The sequence below is a fragment of the Gossypium hirsutum genome, chromosome D08 (genome assembly GCF_007990345.1).
Source record: "Gossypium hirsutum isolate 1008001.06 chromosome D08, Gossypium_hirsutum_v2.1, whole genome shotgun sequence".
Taxonomy (NCBI): domain Eukaryota; kingdom Viridiplantae; phylum Streptophyta; class Magnoliopsida; order Malvales; family Malvaceae; genus Gossypium; species Gossypium hirsutum.
In genome coordinates, this window is record NC_053444.1 from 58326556 (window position 1) to 58341858 (window position 15303).

Here is a 15303-nt window from a genome sequence, read left to right on the forward strand (position 1 = left end):
GTAGTAAAATAAATTGTTGAATGGAATTTAAGGAAATCCAAACCAATTCTTTATTTTTTATAATACCATGGCCTTTCCTCCCTCTTTTAATATCTTCTCATATTTTCTTCACTGTTATTGTTTTTCATACAGAAAAAGAAAAGAAATTTTTACAACCCATTTTCTATCAGAAAGTTGTTTTTATTTGGGTTGTAAACTCGAGTTATTGGAATAATCTAATACGTAAGGATAAATCGGACACCAAATATCTTATTAAGTTGGTATCACGGATCAATCATGTCCAAATCAGTCATAAAATTATTAAAATACTCTTTCATATACAAATTCAATTATATATTTTATAAGGGAGTGTTTTTTTTTAATATAAATAATAAAATTTGAATAATTAACTTTATCATTATAATAAAAAAAATTATGTATCAATTTACATAATATTTTTCATCTATATCATAAATTTAATTGTTTTTATAAGGATTATAATCCACTTTGGATAAAGAATTGTTGAGCTTCAGTTTTCCAACGTTGTATTAAAGTAAAACTTGGATTGTATTCATAACCCCACTTTCTCGGTTTTTGACAACCTATAAATTTGGTTGGAATTATTAACGAAAATTAAAACTGACTTTAGTTCTTTTCATAATTTTCTTCTTCACTTACAACTTCGTTTTGTTTTCTTTTAGAAAGAGACAAAAAAAGTGAAGAACAACAAAAATGATAACAATCTTACATCAAAGCCTACTTTTATATTTTTCTATACCATTTCTTTTTTATTTTTAATTTAGTAATATCAATTTAGTTCAAGAAAGAAAAATATGGCTAGTGTTCACTTCTTGTGTAGCTTGACAAGTTTCCTAGAAACATACTTGATGTTTCTATACAATCTGGGATGGTTTTGGCATCTATCATTGTTTCAAGTGGACCAATTTCTTGCTCACCATCTGGAAACATGAACATCTTGCAGCAACAAAGTGAAACTTGTGCCATCTGAGTGAGGGCTAATCCCAAGAACAAGATGGGGCCTTGAACATGTTGGGTAATAATTCATTCTTATGCCCCGTTTAAGCTCCCCTTGTAAACTTTTCAACTCATCTCTTTTTAACCCCATTAATACTGAAAGGTTTGCTTGGATTTCCTCACCTATCTTTTGCATTTCTCTCGAGTATTCTTCCAGTGCTTCTCTACAATCCATAGGAAAATCAACACGACATAAGATATGTTACAAGTATATAATACTTGAAATGATACAGACACACGAATTATCAATCCTTTCGGGGATCTACATGGGATTGTTACATACTTGAAACCTGGTAAAGAGAGGGGCCAAAACTTGAAGTTCCTGTTTTGAGAAGAGAGAGTGATTAAATAAATCATGTCAGACCTGTAATAGGCCCAATTTTTTAGGGCCCAAAATCATAAATAAATAAAAACAAAAATAAAAAAAATGTCTAAAATTACAACCAAAATTTAACTTAGCCCACTAAACCTAAACAGACTCTAAACCCAGTTTTCTAGGCCCAAATTAGCCTAGCCCAAACTCGATTACAATAGAAGGGGAAACCCTAGCAGCAGCCTTCTGCCCTTGCGGCGCAACCAAACCAGATCCCCGCGCGTGCTGCGCCTTCGCGCCGAGTCCACGCGCCCCTTCTCCAGACCGTACCTGCACACAAACAAACAAGCAGGAACGAACGAAATAGTAGGAAAGAGATGGATTTTGATTTTTTTTCTTTTCTTTTCAATTCGGCTACATAAGGCCGATTCCAATGTTGTAAAAAAGGCTCCTTTTTTGGTTGGAGAGATAAGAAATAAAAAACAGAAGATTGGAGGGAGTTTTTTTTTCCGTTTTTCACTGTTTTCTTTCTTTTTTTTACTTCTTTGTTGCGAACACACACACATGCACACTAAAATACAGAAAAAGGAAGAAAAAAAAAACAAGTCAGATTTGAGAAGGTGATTTTGAGTTTTATTTTCCTCTCTCGTTTTTTTAGTTCTTTGAGTTATTTTATTTACTGCCTAAGAAGAAGAAAAGAAAGAAGAGTTAAAGGTTTTTACCTTTGTTGCGAAGCCGTACCCTCATCCTCTTTGCCGTGATCAGAGAAAGGGTGGGGGATCGGAAATCTTTTGCGCGGCTGGGGTTGAAGTGGCGCTGAGAGAGGGGGGCGTTTGTTTTTTATGTTTATTTATTTATTTATTTTTCGTTTTTTGAAAAATGAAGATGTGGCTGCAAATTTAGGGTTTTACTTTTGACCCTTGCATGATGTACGAAACGGCGCCGTTTGGAGTCTGATCAGTGTCTCCAAAACGGTGCCGTATTGGCCCTGTAACCCGCGTGTGTGACCCGACCCGGGGAGGATCTGCGTAATTTTATTAATTGGTCCATTTGCACCACTAGTCCCTCACTTTTATTGCGCGCTACAATCAAGTTCTTTTATTTCTTTTTTAAATTTAACCTCTTATTTCATTTTTGTTTCACTTTAGTCCTTCTCATAACGCAGCGTTCCGAGGTGTTGGGATTATTTCCCCTTTTGATCCCTCATGTTATTCGCGCGCTTCATTTTAGTCCTTTCTTTTTTATTTATTTCAGATTTATTCCTAGATTTCTGTTTTAATTCCAAATTAGTCCATTGTTTTATTAATTAGTTTAATATTAATTTATTATTATTATTTGTTGTTGTTATTAACATTATTGTCATACTTAGTTGCATTTTCGGTTACTTATTTTATATATATATATCACTTTATTATGCACTGTTATTTTTAAATTCTTTTATTTTATTATTATCATACATTATCATTTTAAGTTTGTGATGAACTATATGGTTGTTTAATCCAATACAATATATTTTAATAACTTCTATCTTATAATATATTTTTAAAAAAGCCACTTTTATATATTTCATCTTCAAAGATTTATATGATAGTATCCTTATTTAATATTTTTATATTTTCATGTATACAATTTATATTAAATTATTTTTACTATATATATATCATTGATTTCATACTATTCTAGTTACTACCTTTAAATTTCCCTTTGGATTTATTTATATATACACATACTTTATTTTTGTAAACCTTAAAATTATTACTTATATAGAGTATGTTTTATTAACTCTATTTGGAATCTAATACAAGTTCATATATGTTTCTTTTAAATTTCGATGTTCGTAATTTATTGATTATCATTTATTCTCTTGTTTTTTGGTACTGAAGGATTAATTGTCAATGTTATGGTTTTTTTAATGTTGATAATTATGTTTGCATGGTTTGAGATATGTGATTATGGAGGTTATGTACATTATATCATTTCGTTTATGTTGATAGATTACTCGAGTTCATTAGCATGCTTTTTAGGATTATGAGTTATCCTTTCGCGTTGTACATTATTATTCAGTCGTTTTTTTTTGTTCAAAATCGTTTTATTCAAAAAAAAACTTTCAAAATAAAGCAAATACTCGACATTTGGAATCTTCGAAAATTGAGCCCTAACGTATTGGGCTCCAATTGTCTTCGTCGAATCTAAATAATCAAGAATATGCTTTAATCAAAACACATAAATAAAAGCTTATTCTCGGGAATTTGACGCGTTGTGTCCTAACGCATTGAATATGACGTATTGTTTTCTTGAGACGAAGATTTTTATAACAAATAAAAATAAAGACAATATTCGATATTTAGGAATTTTGTGAAATCGAGCCCTAACTTACTGGGTCTTGATTTTCTCATTTAACCCAAATAATCGGATATCCTTCTCAAAATGCATAGGTTTTAAAATTTAAAAGATAAACTTAATTTTGAAGATTAAAAATATTACGCCCTAACTCACTGGGTGTGACATTTTATTTCTTTGAAATAAGAGTGTTTCATTATTCAATTTATTTAAGTTAAAAGAATCATATTTTAAAATCTTTTCAAAATTTCGACACTAAGACATTAAACAATCAATTCGGTACCAATTTTGGGCGTCACGAGGGTGCTAACCCTTCCTCGTGCGTAACTGACTCCCGAACCTGTTTTCTCAAAATTCGTAGACCTAAAATTATTTTCAAGGTGATCTGATCACACCACAATAAAAGATCGGTGGCGACTCCCGTTTTCATTTTAAAAGTCGATCCCCGTTTTTCAAACAGAAAATGGTTTCGACAGCTTGGCGACTTCGCTGGGGAGACATTTAGAGAGTCAAGCCGTAAAATTGATTGTTTCTTGTCTTATTATCGAAAATTGAAAATTTGATTTGAAAATTACGATCCTCTCTTTGCATTTGTTTGTATAATTATTGTTTTATACCTTGGCATCATATTAAATAAAGACTGTTAGTCTTTCCCTTTTAAGTGGGAGTGAGAAGCTACTCCTTCGTGAGGTTTTCACCTTCGTGCAGGATAGTTGATCACTTTCGGAGTACATCCGTACCTATGTCTTCGTGAGATTTTCATCTCCGTGCAGCCATAGGGAAATGTATTCCCCTGAGCCGAACTTGGTCTGTATGAGCCTATAATGGGTGAAGATCGATGAACCTGCTGGTTCGGGTACCTTATCTTTAGAACCAAAACTCATATAGTGGACTTTGGAACTTAACCTAGGTAGAGCCACTCCAAATCTCTAGTGGTCACCCGACTAGGTACTTTTGTTTTCCTTGCTTGTTTACATTTTCTACTAACCCCTCTTGTCGTGTTTTGATTGAGATTACATTGCATTTGCATCTTAGAAAGGAGATATTGATTCAAGTTTGATTACTAACTTAGAAAGTTTGTCATGGAATACGGGTTCTTTGATAAAGTGAAAAATAATACGGTTGCCTGACTATATTATGAGAAGCACAAGAAGAGCGATGGAACAGTTCGTGACCTTACTTCGTGGCCTAAGGATTCAAGACGATCGTATGAGAGCCTTCGACGTTCCAAAGAAGTTGACGAGCCTTAGGAAGACGGATAGATGGTGGATCGCGACCAAGATCAAGAAAAGGAGCTAGCAATGGCATATATTAGCGAGATTACCTCAAACGTGTGGATGAAGAAAAAGATCGATATTGTCTCTTGGAATATAAGAGCGAACCCGTACATGCCTCTGCTTTATGTAAAGGAATTTGCTTTCTAGAAAAGTTTTCTAAATGTAATTGAATCAGATTCAACTTCTCTTTAGGCATTCATTTCATGCATTTGCATTACATGCATGAAAATCCATTAAAAGAGTCTAATTGAATAAATTTATTTCACCTAAGCTGGAAAACCAACCAACCCAACACCCTTACGGTATCCAAGCAAAGGTTAAAGAAATAGAACAAAGGTTGGAAAAATTAGAGCTAATGCAGACACAGATGCAGGAGCAATTGACTGAATTTCAACAGGAGATGAGAGATCAGATGCTAGAATTACGGAGAACCATGATGAGCCAGTTCAACCGATTGCTAGCTAGAGAGTTAGAAAAAAGGAAAGACTCGGTAGTCCACTTTGGGGTTGATAATGAGGATCTTGCCAATTCCCTAGATTATACTCCGACAAGTGTCCAAGTCCAGCCAGATGGGCGTCCACAAGGGGCACTCTTTACTATCAGATCACAACAGTATCAGACTGGTACAGCAACACCCGTGGGTTGCTTGACAGACCCAAGGTCCAATTTGAGGAACAATTTTCTTGTTGCTCTCGATAACCCAGCTGAAGCAAAGCAGGCGAGGGTGGAGTACCTAGGTACTACAAAGGCCCCGAGGAAGAAGGGGAATAAATGGGATAATGCAGGCAGTTATAACAAGGGCCACTCAAAACCAATCACTGCAGGCCGACCAAAGACGAAACCACCAGCCATCAGAGCCCTTTAAAGCAAGAATCTGGAATGAAACCAGGTACTGAGAAGCTCCAATTCATACCAATTCCGATGTCATATAGTGAGTTATATCGAAGATTATTTGATGCATGTGTGGTGTCCCCCTTCTACTTAAAGCCTATAGAGCCCCCGTACCCCAAATGGTATGACGTGAACGCACAATGCGACTACCATGCGGGAATTATGGGGCATTCAATAGAGAATTGCATTGCCTTCAAGAAACTGGTTGAAAAACTCATTAACATAGGTGTTGTCAGATTTGATGATTCGTCTAGTGCAGAAAATCCACTACCCAATCATACTAATAATGGGGTAAACATGAGAGCAGGAAGGAGATTAGTTATCTCTGATTCAGGTGGAAACTATGAAAGACAAGACACCATTGTGAGTTCCATCACGAGAAGGGGTACGAGACCCAAGAGAGTGTAAAATTCAAGGCCTTGGTTCAGGGCATGATGGACGACAAGAAGATGAAGCTCTGTGAGGAAATTAAAGAGGAGAAAAACATACACACAATGTTTAGAGGTGTTCACACAAATGACATATATGAAGACACAAATGAAAAGGGACCTTGTTAGATATCTGCCCTTATAAATCTGGAATGTTCTAAGCAATTAGACTGCAGAAGAAAGCCCTGTAGTTTTTAGAACTTATTTAGAGTAATGTTCAGAACATTTTTGTTGTTTTTAGCCTAAAAATGATAGAAATTCCTTTGTGAAATAGGCTCATGTCTGAACGTTGTTATTTTAATGAAATACATCTTTGCAATTATTACTAAGCCAATATTTTCATTCTTTACAAACAATTCCAGATTCTTTCATTCTTTTAAATTTTCTTCTAAATTGTTATTCATTCATTCATAACCATATGGTACAAATAAGTATTCATGAATTTATGCATTCTTTTGTATATTCTTCGGTACTTATTATGGGTCCCCAGATATCAAATACGTGAATGACTCTGCTACAGACCGTGATTTTCCTTTTGAGCGGGGCATGTGCTAAGAGGGATCTCATGACTTTGAAAATGACAAAGATTGTAGCTTATCTCCTGACTTATTGAGGATGGTTGAACAGGAGGATAGACAGATCCTACCTCACAAGGAATCATCAGAAATTGTGAGCTTGGTGAAGATTAGAATTGATCTGACCGCAAAAATGAAGTGAGACCTCATTAAATTACCTCTAGAGTTCAAAGATATCTTTATAGGATCATACCAGGATATGCCCGGGTTAAGCACTGATAATGAAATCTGCACAACAGCACGATGTCAAAATTTGTATGAACGATGTAATTCTTTGCTGGGGTAATGCCTTTCTTGTTGACTCAGTATAACTTTGCCTGTTTGAAGTCGAGTTTCCATCTCTTCAAGTTTTGTTGGATTTTATCTTGATTGAAGAGGATGATCCAAAGTTTTCTATTGAAGTTTCGCCCCAGAAGGCTCTATGAAAGAAATCTGACACCAAAAGATCTCTTACAAGGTGAAAGTGGAAGATTTTATGTGTAAGACTTTATTTAGAAGCAATGGTTCTAATCAAAAGAGATACCATAGACTTGCTTAATCCCATGAGTTTAGATCCTTTAAAAAAAATCAAAAATCAAAATCAAAATAAAAAATGAGAGAAAAAGAAAGAAGAAAAAAGAATCTAGATGAAAAAATCAAAATAAAAAATAACAAAAAAGAGTAAAGGAGAGGCCAAAGCGAAAACCCGCAAAGGGCGCTTTGTGACCAAATGTGGTTTTGAGTTGAAAACCTAAAAAGGGCGACTCAAATTTTGAGTAAAATGGGGCATGGACATTACCATTATCGAAGACTCCTAATGGGCATTACTTCATTTTAGTGATCATTAGAGGCTGCTTCATACGCCAATGTCATCACATGCTTATCCCAGAGAAGATGGTATTGGAAAATGTATTAAACCTGGACAATAGCACGATAGCTGAGGTCTGAAATCAATTCAGAAGCAGACACCACGACTCGTCACTAAATTGCCTGAAGGTGAACATCGAAAATTGAAGAGAAATGACTGAGACTTACGAGGACTGACATGAGAAATCACCATTTGCCCTCCTTGCTTGCCGAACATCCATCAAATTTTCTATCAGAGAAACGTTGTTCTCTTTGGGTTACAGGATTGAGGTAGTTTTACCTATTGAAATCCCCTCTCTCTCCGGGTATTAGAGTGGGAAGGATTCAATCGCGATGTGATCAGTTGGACCTAGGAAAAGGGTTAAAAGTTATTCATCAGGGTCGGATGTACCAGAAACAAATTATACAAGCCCACAATGAATAGGGTCATCTCAGCGAATTCTATGAGAGGGCTAGATGTTGAAAAAGATCCTTCGAAAAGATTCTAGAGGGAAATGAATGCTAAGCCGGGGATGTCCTTGCGTTGTAAAGAAGACCTTTTTTAGAGGAGCACTAATTCTAAGCGAGATTGCTAATCTTATAAACTCGGATCCAGTCAAAAAATACTTCATTTAAAGAAGAAGAAAGGACCAATTCAAAAAAAATGGAGAGGCTAAGGGGAAAACCCGCAAGGGGTACCTTAGGCCAAAGGGGATTTTAGTTGAAAACCCGAAAAGGGCGGCTCAAATATTGATCGGAATGGGGCATGAGGTGATTTAAGCTGCTCAAATTTTGATTGGGGCATTTGATGATCCTGCTATACCTGAATTAACAGGAAAGGGTATGCGACATCTTGGAGTATTGATAAAGCACTGTAGATCTCCTAAACACATGCCAAACTCAGAATGGTCTTCAGAGAGTTTGTACAGAGAAGTTCAAGCTGCGATATCTGGGGCACCCAATTTTCATACTATTCATATTGAATTTGTTGTTCTTGGAATATTTCATTCTTTTCCAAGATACACATTCCTAATCAATTTCTTAGTCATCCTTCTTTACTATTTTCGATAATTTGTTCTTTCGAGCTATGCTCAGAACCAATTTTATTCTTATCCATTTTTATGACCTTTTTTGCAAACATGTTGTTTGGGATAATGATTAATGGACTAATAAAACTTTCACAAAGGACGTTTTGCATATTACTCTGAAAAGTTTCTAAATAATATAGGAGCCTGAAACAGGACTATTGTTTAGAATGCACCAGGTAAAGGTTGGAAATTTGAGAAGGAAGAATCTAAATTTGGATTTTCTCTTTGGATTTCGTTGTCAAATGCATTGGTTGAACAAAATGATAAGATGACGGGTTGATGACAAAGCTTAAATGAACAAGCAAGCAATGATCATCAGGCAATAGGAAGAGGTTACCTCGGAGAAGAGAACCTTCATCTGCCCATAAGTCTTTGGTACGACACCTTGGGAATGGTGTAAGGAACTAGAATGATTCGGATCCTGTATCCTTGAATTGTGATAAGGAATGATTGAGGAAAGGTCACATATTTCTACGCTTGGATTATAGTGGGAGAATGATGGTACAAATTTTGTGTCCCAGTGGATTTCACAGTGGGGGCAATCTGACTAAAGTCATTCTTTGAAGAAGTCGGTCAAGCGAGAATACGTTGTAGCACGTCAGCGTTAAAGCCTTGATAAACCTTGATTAATGACAACCTAAACGTGATCATTCTCGAAAAAAATAAAATTCTGCATTTATGCAAACACCATTTACACATGTCTAGTTAGGAGCATTTGATTTATTCTGATCATGACATCCTAATGACTAGGCATAATTAAGTTCATAAACGAATTATACAGGTCATGTTCCCTAGAGAACAGATCGGTGAAATCGCTAGCCTTATCTCTCTGAGCAGCAGTGGAGTAGGTGGGAAACTGCAGATCTTGTCTCCCTAAGCAGTAGTGGAGCATATCGAAGATGGCGAATCTTATCTTCAAGTGTAAGGAAGCAAATTTAAGCCAAAAGTCCTATGTCCCTGACCAGCAGTAGAATAGGTTGAAAATTACAGATATTGTCCCCCTAAGCAGTAGCGGAGCAGATCGAAGACGACGAATCTTATCTTCAAGTATAAGGAAGCAGATTTAGCCACAAGTCCTATGTCCCTGACCAGCAATGGAATAGGTTAGAAATTGCAGATCTTGTCTCCCTAAGCAGTAGCAGAGCAGATCGACGACAGTGAATCTTATCTTCAAGTGTAAAGAAGCAGATTTAAGCCACGAGTCATTTCTCTCTAAGGTTGCAGTGGAGCAGACTAAGTAAGCAGGTCTTATCCCGACTGAAGTTGCAGTAGGACAGATCGAAGACGGCGAATCTTATCTTCAAGCGTAAGGAAGCCGATTTAAGCTACAAATCCTATCTCCCTGAAGTTGTAGTGGAGCGGATTAAAACTACAGATCTTATCTCTTTGAAGTTACGGTAAAGTGGATCGCATCGGGTCTTATTTCCCTGAGGTTGCAGTGGAGCAGATTGAAGCCGATAATCCTATCTCCCAGAAGTTGTAGTGAAAGCGGATTAAAGTAATAGATCCTATCTCCCTGAAGTTGCAGTGGAGGAATCAAAATGATGGATCTCATCCCTCTGAAGTTTCAGTAGAGTAAATCACATCAGAATTATCTTTAAAGTTGCAGCAGAACAAGTTGAAGCTACAAGTCTTATCTCCCTGAAGTTGCAGTGGAGCAGACCAAGTATAACAAATTTTGTTTTTTGAAAAACAACAAGTTACAAATCTTATCACCCCGACATTGCGGTGGAATGGATCGAAGCACCCATACCTCTGAAGATACAGTGGAATGGAATGGAGCCACTTGAAGAAGAAGAGCACCAAAGTCCAAGCACGACTGGGCAAAATTGGTCATCTTTAATCTTTGCTCTATTCTCGTTACACGACAACGAGCAAAGAGGGGCAGCTGTAATAGACCCAATTTGCCCGAGCCTAAAATCACAAATAAATAAAAACAAAAATAAAAAATGTCCAAAATTACAACCAAAATTTAACCTAGCCCACTAAACCTAAACAGACCCTAAACCCAGTTTTCTAGGCCTAAATTAGCCTAGCCCAAACCCGATTACAATAGAAGGGGAAACCCTAGCAGTAGCCTTCTGCCCTTGCGCCACAACCAAACCAGATCCCCGCGCGTGCTGCGCCTTCGCGCCGAGTCCACGCACGCCTTCTCTAGACCGTACCTGCACACAAACAAACAAGCAGGAACGAACGAAATAGCAGGAAAGAGATGGATTTTGATTTTTTTCTTTTCTTTTCAATTCGGCTACATAAGGTCGATTCCAACGTTGTAAAAAAAGCTCCTTTTTTGGACGGAGAGATAAGAAATAAAAAACAGAAGACTGAAGGGAGTTTTTTTTCTTTTTTCACTGTTTTCTTTCTCTTTTTTTTTTACTTCTTTGTTGTGAACACACACACACGCACACTAAAATACAGAAAAAGGAAGAAAAGAAAAACAAGTCAGATTTGAGAAGGTGATTTTGAGTTTTATTTTCCTCTTATTTTTTTAGTTCTTTGAGTTATTTTATTTACTGCCTAAAAAGAAGAAATGAAAGAAGAGTTAAAGGTTTTTACCTTTGTTGCGAAGCCGTACCCTCATCCTCTTCGTCGTGATCGGAGAAAGCGTAGGGAATCGGAGATCTTTTGCGCGGCTGGGGTTGAAGCGGGGCTGAGAGAGGGGGCGTTTGTTCTTTATGTTTATTTTTTTTATTTTCATTTTTGAAAAATGAAGATGTGGCTGCCAATTTAGGGTTTTACTTTTGACCCTTGCCTGATGTACGAAATGACGCCTTTTGGAGCCTAATCAGTGGCTCCAAAACGGAGCCGTATTGGCCTTGTAACCCGCGTGTGTGACCCGACCCGGGGAGGATCCGCGTAATTTTATTAATTGGTCCATTTGCGCCACTAGTCCCTCGCTTTTATTGCGCGCTACAATCAAGTTCTTTTATTTCTTTTTTAAATTTAACCTCTTATTTCATTTTTGTTTCACTTTAGTCCTTCTCATAACGCAGCGTTCCGAGGTGTTGAGATTATTTCCCCTTTTGATCCCTCGTGTTATTCGCGCGCTTCATTTTAGTCCTTTCTTTTTTATTTATTTCAGATTTATTCCTAGATTTTTGTTTTAATTCCAAATTAGTCCATTGTTTTATTAATTATTTTAATATTAATTTATTATTATTTGTTGTTGTTATTAACATTATTGTCATACTTAGTTGCATTTTCGGTTACTTATTTTTTTATATATATATCACTTTATTATGCACTGTTATTTTTAAATTCTTTTATTTTATTATTATCATACATTATTATTTTAAGTTTGTGATGAATTATTTCGTTGTTTAATCCAATACAATATATTTTAACAACTTCTATCTTATAATATAGTTTAAAAAAAGCCACTTTTATATATTTCATCTTCAAAGATTTATATGATAGTATCCTTATTTAATATTTTTATATTTTCATGTATACAATTTATATTAAATTATTTTTATTATATATATCATTGATTTCATACTATTCTAGTTACTACCTTTAAATTTCCCTTTAGATTTATTTATATATACACATACTTTATTTTTGTAAACCTTAAAACTATTACTTATATAGAGTATGTTTTATTAACTCTATTTGGAATCTAATACAAGTTCATATATATTTCTTTTAAATTTCGATGTTCGTAATTTATTGATTATCATTTATTCTCTTGTTTTTTGGTACTTAAAGATTAATTGTCAATGTTATGGTTTTTTTAATGTTGGTAATTATGTTTGCATGGTTTGAGATATGTGATTATGGAGGTTATGTACATTATATCATTTCGTTTATGTTGATAGATTACTCGAGTTCATTAGCATGCTTTTTAGGATTGTGAGTTATCCTTTCGCGTTGTACATTATTATTCATCGTTTTTTTTTGTTCAAAAGATTACATCTAATTTCGTTTAAACATTAAAATCGTTTTATTCAAAAAAAACTTTCAAAATAAAGCAAATACTCGACATTTGGAATCTTCGAAAATTGAGCCCTAACATATTGGGTTCCAATTCTCTTCGTCGAATCTAAATAATCGAGAATATGCTTTAATTTGACGCGTTGTGTCCTAACGCATTGAATATGACGTATTGTTTTCTTGAGACGAGGATTTTTATAACAAATAAAAATAGGCAATATTCGATATTTAGGAATTTTGTGAAACCGAGCTCTAACTTACTAGGTCTTGATTTTCTCATTTATCCCAAATAATCGGATATCCTTCCCAAATTGCATAGGTTTTAAAAGTTAAAAGATAAACTTAATTTTGAAGATTAAAAATGTTGCGCCCTAACTTACTGGGTGTGACATTTTATTTCTTTGAAATAAGAGTGTTTCATTATTCAATTTATTCAAGTTAAAAGAATTGTACTTTAAAATCTTTTCAAAATTTCGACACTAAGACATTTAACAATCAATTCGGTACCAATTTTGGGCGTCACGAGGGTGCTAACCCTTCCTCGTGCGTAACCTACTCCCGAACCTATTTTCTCAAAATTCGCAGACCTAAAATTATTTTCAAGGTGATCCGATCACACCACAATAAAATATCGGTGGCGACTCCCGTTTTCATTTTAAAAGTCGATCCCCGTTTTTCAAACAGAAAATGGTTTCGACATACTTGAAACCTGGTAAAGAGAGGGGCCAAAACTTGAAGTTCCTGTTTTGAGAAGAGAGAGTGATTAAATAAATCATGTCAGACCAATCAAGCTTTTGGTGGTGAGAGACTACAAAGTTTTGCCCATATCCTTCAATTTCATTTTTTGCCTTGCCATATTTCTTTTTCTCTTCAATTGTCAGTTCAAAGAAAGCAGCTACTGCGGCTTTCATCTTCTTCAGGATCTCCCCTTTCACCCCATGATTTATTTTCTGTGTTAAAAATTACTTTCAGTTTGAATTGGAAACCCAAGTGGAAATAATATATATATGTAAATAGGGATATGGGATTTACTTGGAAAAAGCCCCAGTCCTCGCAAGCAAGGTGTAGTTTATGGACTTCATCTTCATCACCTTTGGCTAGAAAAGTGAAATCTATGACAGGAATTTGAAGTGAATTAGCCGAATCCTGAGAAACGATAGGACCATCCTTATTATTTTCATGAACGTATCTTTCAGGAACTGATTGAGAATCGCTTCTCACAATCTCTTGGACGCTTGGCACTGGCAATTATTTACCCCAACCCAAATTTTCAACTCTCCCATCCATTTTTTTTATAGATTCTAAATATTGGGGTTCAAGTACTTTATGAACAAAATAATCAAACCTCAATCTTGTTCTGAGTTTCTCATGCTTGCTATTAATTTCGACTTTTACTTGAATTTTAATTTAAATTTTTTGGGCAAAACTTTAAAAAAATCCCATTTTTTAAAAAATTTATCGAAATGGGCCCGGTAATAAATTAATTACCGAATTGGCCCAATTCCCCGAAAGCGCGTCCACGTCAGCGCGATATCAGGGGAAAGCGCGTCCACGTCAGCGCGATATCAGGGGATGTGGCAGGAAAACGCTTCGTCGAGGAAGCGCTTTGCCTACGTGGCAGTAAAGCACGCCCTCAAGGACGCGTTTTCCTGCCACGTAAGCGCTCCCCTAGGGACGCGTTTTGCCCGCGCGTGAACAGTAGCAACGGCTACTTTTTTGACCGTTGCTGACCCCCCCAACGGTAAAAAAAATATAAAACCCCCTTTCATTTTTTTCACAAATAAATCCTTTCTCTAATATTCTCTCAATATTCTCTCAATTTCCTCTCAATTTCCTCTAAAATTTCTCTTAAATCCCTATTTAAAAGAACTTTAATTTTTTTAATTATTTTTAAAAGAATTTAAAATTTTAATTTTTTGATTTTTTTTAAATCGTAAAAATTTGTACGAATTTAGCAATGGCCGGAGAATTGATTCGTTTTGATGACAAGCACATATCCGTCAAACAAATGAAAATGGTAAGTGTTAAATTTAATTTTTAAATATTATTTAAAAATTTTTTATTTATGAAATTTTAAATAATTATTAATTTATTATTTTTTATAAAAGTTTGTAGATCGGATATTACAATGCTATATCCGTAAGATGCATGGTCCTCCATCACCGTTGGTAGAGAATTACCTGCGGGAAGCAGGTTTTTGGCACGTGGTGACGGTAGGCTAGAGATGCAAGTTGGACCCGAAACTTATCAGTGCGTTGATTGAGAGGTGGAAACCGGAGACACATTCCATTTTCCATGTAGAGAGTGCACTATCACATTGGAAGATGTGAATCTACAATTGGGATTGCCGGTGGACGGGTACCCTGTCACCGGGTTTGTTCAATCTGGCGATTAGGGAGTGGTATGCTACAAGCATTTGGGCGCTATTCCGAAGAATATTAACGGAGGTCGGATCGAGATGGGCTGGTTACGAGACACATTCTCGGATCCGGATGATGATTCAACCGAACTAGAAAGGATCCGATATGCTCGGGCATACATTCTTAATATAATTGGAGGTTATCTGATGCCGGACTTGTCACGAAACCTCGTACATCTAAGATGGCTGCTGAAACTTAT

The 15303-nt window shown here is 35.7% G+C and overlaps 1 pseudogene; it reads right to left on the bottom strand.

Annotated features, from left to right (window-relative positions):
• Window positions 1-931: 931 nt before the first annotated feature.
• Window positions 932-13971, bottom strand: LOC107929355 (S-norcoclaurine synthase 1-like; annotated as a pseudogene).
• Window positions 13972-15303: the final 1332 nt, after the last annotated feature.